The sequence below is a fragment of the Suricata suricatta genome, chromosome 1 (assembly GCF_006229205.1).
Source record: "Suricata suricatta isolate VVHF042 chromosome 1, meerkat_22Aug2017_6uvM2_HiC, whole genome shotgun sequence".
In the NCBI taxonomy this organism is placed as follows: domain Eukaryota; kingdom Metazoa; phylum Chordata; class Mammalia; order Carnivora; family Herpestidae; genus Suricata; species Suricata suricatta.
In genome coordinates, this window is record NC_043700.1 from 38,342,502 (window position 1) to 38,348,086 (window position 5,585).

Below are 5,585 nucleotides of genomic sequence, written 5' to 3' on the forward strand. Positions count from 1 at the left end.
ATCTTTTCAAGCTTCAATAGTAAATATTCTGCTACTATGTATTAAATACTGCATGGTTTGCCCAAGCTAAGATGAAACCATATCATAAATCAATAAGCATTTTGCATTTTCTTTCATTATCTACTCAAAGTCATGCCTGCTGCACCTCTAAACATTTCATTAAATCCAACGATACAGCAAACACTCCCAAAATAAACTTAGATTGTATTGCAGTTTCACTTAACAGTATATAAAATGCTGTGTTGTGACAGGTATCAACTATCCATTAGATACTGAATCAATTTTTCTTAAGCACTACTCACTGCTTGCTTTTCTTGAAGCTAGATCATTCTGAAAGTTTCCTGTTAGACCTATGAGTGCAAACATATGGTATCTGTCCTTCCCTGCCTGACTTATTTCGCTAAGCACGACACCCTCCATCCACTTTCCTACAAATGGCCATATTTCATTCTTTCTTATTGCCATGTAGTACTCCATTGTGTATATATACCACATCTTCTTGATCCACTCATCACTGCTAGGGATTTACCCAAGGGATACAGAAGTGCTGATGCATAGGAGCACATGTACCCCAATGTTCATAGCAGCATTGTCAACAATAGCCAAAACATGGTTTGAAATTTTTAATGGTTCTCTCCTTTGAATATTTTGGTGTTATGTATCCTTTAAGACTAATGGCAGTGTTATTAGATTACATTTCAGAAACAATATAATTGAGGACTTCAGGTACCACTACTGGCAGTCTAAATAAAGAGGTAAACTGAGGCAAGCTTGAATTACCAGAGATTGAGTTCATTTGGGAATAGCACAGCAATTGCAGTTTGGGAAATGCATGCTGTAGCAAGCTACACGTGAGTCCATTGAGGGATTGGGTCAGGCTATATTTCTGGCTATGGAGTGCAGAGGAGAGAGGTCCAGCCAGAGTTCAAGCAGGTAAGTTCATTGGCTTGAGGATGGGGAGATAATTGTGGCAGATGTTCATTGGTCAGGAAATGAGTCTTGGTCTTCTATATATCAGGCATTTATAGGAATCAGTCTCTTAGTTACTAAGTTCTGTTTTTCTGAGGGTGCATGTGTGAGAGGCTCCATTTCATATCCCCTGGTTCGATTTTAGATTGCAATCCTTTCACTTCATCTAGTGATGGACTCAAATGCTGTTTTTGTACATACATTATTTAAAGATGGTGGCCATAACTAAAGAATATGTAACAAATTTATTTTTGAGCTTTACATTTTGAAACCAGGGGTTTTATGGTGTCAGTCTAAGATAGTATTAGTTAAAACCTAATGTTAAATGCTAGACATTTGGAATTGAGACATTTGTGGGGTGGAGACATATTATATCATGGTCACTGGTAGTTGCAGTTATATAGCCTTTATCATAGCAGTAACTTTGTCTAGCATCCTCATTCTTGTATTTGAAGTTTTTTGTTTTTTTCCTTTGACATTAGCTTAGTAGCATGCACCCGTTTAGAGACTGAAGGAAAGTAAGATGAAGGAGGAGCTCTTCACATGCTCTTGCTTCAGGCATTCAACTCTTTGTTGTTTTGTTTGTAATAAGACAGCACATCTACTAAGTATTGGGAAGCTTATGTTTAACTTTTTCTTTCCTCCAGGGTCATCCAGTGACTCTGACTTAACATTGGGAGGATGCAGGCTCAGAGGATGTTAACGGAAGAGTGATGATAAATAGCCCAACTCTCCAGTTAGTTCTTGAAAACATAGGGAAATTGTGGCCTTTAAGTGTGTTTCATGGGATCTGGAGAGTTGCATTTCACAGAAAACTTGAATTAAATACTTGAACTAAATGTTTGTTTCTGTCCAATGTAAAAGAAGATGGGGATGGGAGAACAATAGTGTGTTTGGGGACTCTCTTTTTTTTGACCTCTCTAACAGGATGCTTACAGTTAAGGGTTGCTGCTTTAGGTCTAGTCCCCTCCATATTCCTGGCAGAGGAAGTTGGGGAGGGCAAAAAGATAACTACTTCGGTTTCTTCCCTGTGCAGAGCTTTTTTGAAAGGCATGCCTGATACCTTTATCTTATATCTCACAGGGAATTGGTGATTCATTGATTGGTTAATGTTTATAGGAAGCCAGCAAAGGTTGTCCTTTGTTTTTCCAACCAACTCTAGAAAAATAGAAGCTTTTCTTGGAGAGGTTTTCAAAAAGGGAAATGCTTTTGAAAAGTTGGCAGTTTTAGAAAAAATGTTATATTAATACTAAAAGTAATGATTATGGAAAACAATAATTATAAACCTTCAACTCTTATTATATACTGGTTGCTACTTTGAATGCTTTATTTATCTATAGGCATAGTTCATTAATCCTCAGATTAACCCCATCGTTTTCCTCATTTTTTGGGGGGGGATGAAAAAACCGAGTTCTTCAGAAGTTAAATAATTTGCTTAAGTTGACGTAAGTGGAAAAAGATGGAGCTCAGATTATAAGTCTGGATTGTGTGCTTTAACTACATTTTAATACTGCTTTATAATTTAAAAATCTGCAGCTCAGGGGGGCCTGGGTGGCTCAGTTGGTTAAGTGTCTGACTTTGGCTCAGGTCATGATCTCACGTTTCATGGGTTCGAGCCCTGCGTTGGGCTCTGTGGTGACAACTCAGAGCCTGGAGCCTGCTTCGGATTCTGTGTCTCCTTCTCTTTCTGCTCCACCTCCCTCACACTCTGTCTCTCTCTGTCAAAAATAAACATTAAAAATTTTTTTTAAGTTAAAAAAAATCTGCAGCTCAGAAATAAGGAAACTATAGATGAAAAATTTTAAGCCATTGTCTCAAGGTCACTTGAGGAGTCAGCCGTAAACTACTCCTGGGCATTATCCAGTTTCGGTATGCTTTCTCTAGGTGTACTTTCTACCTTTATCTTCTTATAGGTAGGCCAGTCTTCTTGAGAGGTAGCCTATTTTTGGCTTGCTATGGTTCCAAATCTTGAAAATTATATTTCTCCTTTAAAATTCTTTTATTTGACAAGGAAGTCCTCAGGAGGCAATTTAGCTTAGTCTTTGCAAAGGATGGACTTTGCAGCCATTTTGCCCATATTTGAATCCTGCCCATGCCAGTTTTAGCCACGTGATCTTGGACAAGTTACATAGCTATTGTGTTTCAGTAGTTTTATCTGTAAAATGGGTCCATTATACTAGCCATCCCAAGGGCTGCTGGAAGGAATAAATGAGTTAATACAGAAACCTGCTTAGGGTAGTGCCTGTCATAAAGTAAGTGTTATATAAATATTTTCTTTCTGATTTTATTATTTAGCAGAAATGTACACTCCAAATTAGACTTAACACATTTTCTAGAACCTTTAGCCTCTTAGTAAATGTATATGGAATGAATGAAAATAACCATCAGTTGCTTTGTATTGTTGGCCTCTACTTTTTAAATTGATTGGACTATTAATGTTACAGAAGATGAGTTCTTTTTAATGTTTATATTAGCCTCCATTACCATGACTAAGGACCTGTATTACATTATACTATTCTTCTTATACTATTTTTCACTTCACTTTTTTTGTCTACAAAACTATTCGTTTTTACAGTTAGTATTTTTATTGAGACTGTGTTGAAAGGTATTACATATTTCTAAGGCACTATTAGTGATGTAAAAGTTTATGCCATCATATTTAAAACTAGGTGTTAATGTCTTTGATTTTTTTATGTCACATTTTCCAAGTAATATCAATTACCCATTAAATATTAATTTAATCACAGGAATGATAATGTGATCATCACTAAAATGACTTCAGATGGCAGCGTCATTTAGCAGTGAGATAAGGACTGGCAAAGCAGGATTTAGATCTTGCTGCAGCAGCTTTTCAACATTGTATTTGCTCTTGCCTTTTCTATTTACACAACATAAAAATTAAACCCTTTCAAAGGGAACCTATCCATTTTCTTTTACAAATGTCATTCTCTCACCAGAGAAAATGCTGCATAATACTGAGATGACAGCCCCACCTCTGATGTCACTGAGGATGGTACAATCCTCCCGGAGTCTTTGCTCGGGCTTCTGCTGCCGCACTGGGGAAATGGTTACATTAAAGCTAATTCCCATCATCTCAATTATCTCCTTGGAAGTAGTTTTCACAAATATAGGAAAGCCCTACGGTGGTTGTTTTCGGTAAGCTACTAAGGTAGAGAGAGACAGGCAGAAAGAGCACGAGCAAACGAGAGAACAGGCTGCTTAGCCTTTGTGAGAGAGGGACTGAGGCGGCAGCTCCTCTCAGCTAGGGTTTCTAGTGCTCAAAGTGCTTCCATTGACATCACCGTGTGCAGTGCAGGGCAAAAGGGGCTGCCAGGAAATTTGAAACTAATTTGCTTCCAGTTGACTAGAACAGCAGATTTTGCATTAGCTGGCTTCTTTTCTAGCTAACTTTTCTCAAGCATTAAGCTGATGAACTGGGCATTTTCTATGATCAATGGGTAACTGCTGGAGCTACAGTAATCTCTGTGAGTAACCTCTATTTGTAGGTCTATGCAGGCAAATATATTTTTATTTATCTATCTCTTGTAAAATGCTGCTGTGAAATGATCCATCTGTATTATTGACTGCTTTTGCTTACTAGTCTTGTTTTTTGACTGTCCCAGTAGGAGACTCCTGGGGCTAGACCAGGTTGTACTGAATCCTGACATAGGGAAGAGCATACTGCATTATTTAGGGATGCCCACACCAATATTTAACTCCCCAGTCATCAGAAAGATGCCACTTGCCCTCTGAATGCTTTTGCCCAGTACCTTACCTGGCTTTAACCGGGAATGTTTATTTTAGCATCTGACATTGGATTTTCCAAAATTTTTATTTTTAAAATGAAAGCAATAGTCTTACCTGTGATTGTATTTCCTTTCATTGGTTTTTGTTGTTGCTGTTGTTGTTGTTCAATCAGCTTTCCTGAGAATACAGTTCTCTCAACCTATTTCTCTACTCTCTGTGATGCATTATATAGAAAGGAGGAGGAAAACGGGCTACCCCTGTAGTTTTAGAAAGACATAATATTGTGGCATTGGATGGGAATATGGGAGGAGTTTCTCTTAAAGAGCTCAAACCCCTTTCCATCTGCATGTCTCAAGTATGGCTATGTCTGAATACCCTAGAAGAGAAGCAAGATTAGCCATACAGTAGCAACAGAAATGTTCTGTGAACACTGTAGATAAAGCTGAGATAGTATCTACTGGAGATTTATAATAGATATTTTAACCCCTTAGTTTATACACAAGGGTGTGTTTTTTCAGTTCATTGAAAGTGTCACTTTTAGAGTAATACAACATTTATTTTTCTCTCACCAGGGAATTTGACTTTAAACTTAGTGTAAAATTTGCATTTCAGATATACTTGGAATTATTGCACATGTTATTTTGCAGCCGAATCCTTAGCAAAACTGTGGGTCTCTTATTGAGCATGAAAAGTACTGAATGCAAATATGAATCAGCTGAGGCTTATTACAGACTGGAGGCTGAGCAAGGTTGTTTACCATTGCATCTAACATCTGTCTTGATATACAGAAGTGTAGAGAAGTCCACAGCTGTAGTTGATCATCTCTACTAGGAACTCCAGCTGCTTGGCATTCATGGTTGTTGTTGTTT

At 37.7% G+C, this 5,585-nt stretch overlaps 1 long non-coding RNA gene across 1 annotated transcript in view; it reads right to left on the minus strand.

Annotated features, from left to right (window-relative positions):
* LOC115289612 overlaps positions 1-4,959 on the minus strand; it is a 19,816-nt gene extending 14,857 nt beyond the window's left edge. The window contains exon 1 of the long non-coding RNA XR_003907717.1: positions 4,831-4,959. This is a non-coding gene — a long non-coding RNA (uncharacterized LOC115289612). The remainder of the gene's footprint in view (positions 1-4,830) is intronic.
* Positions 4,960-5,585: the final 626 nt, after the last annotated feature.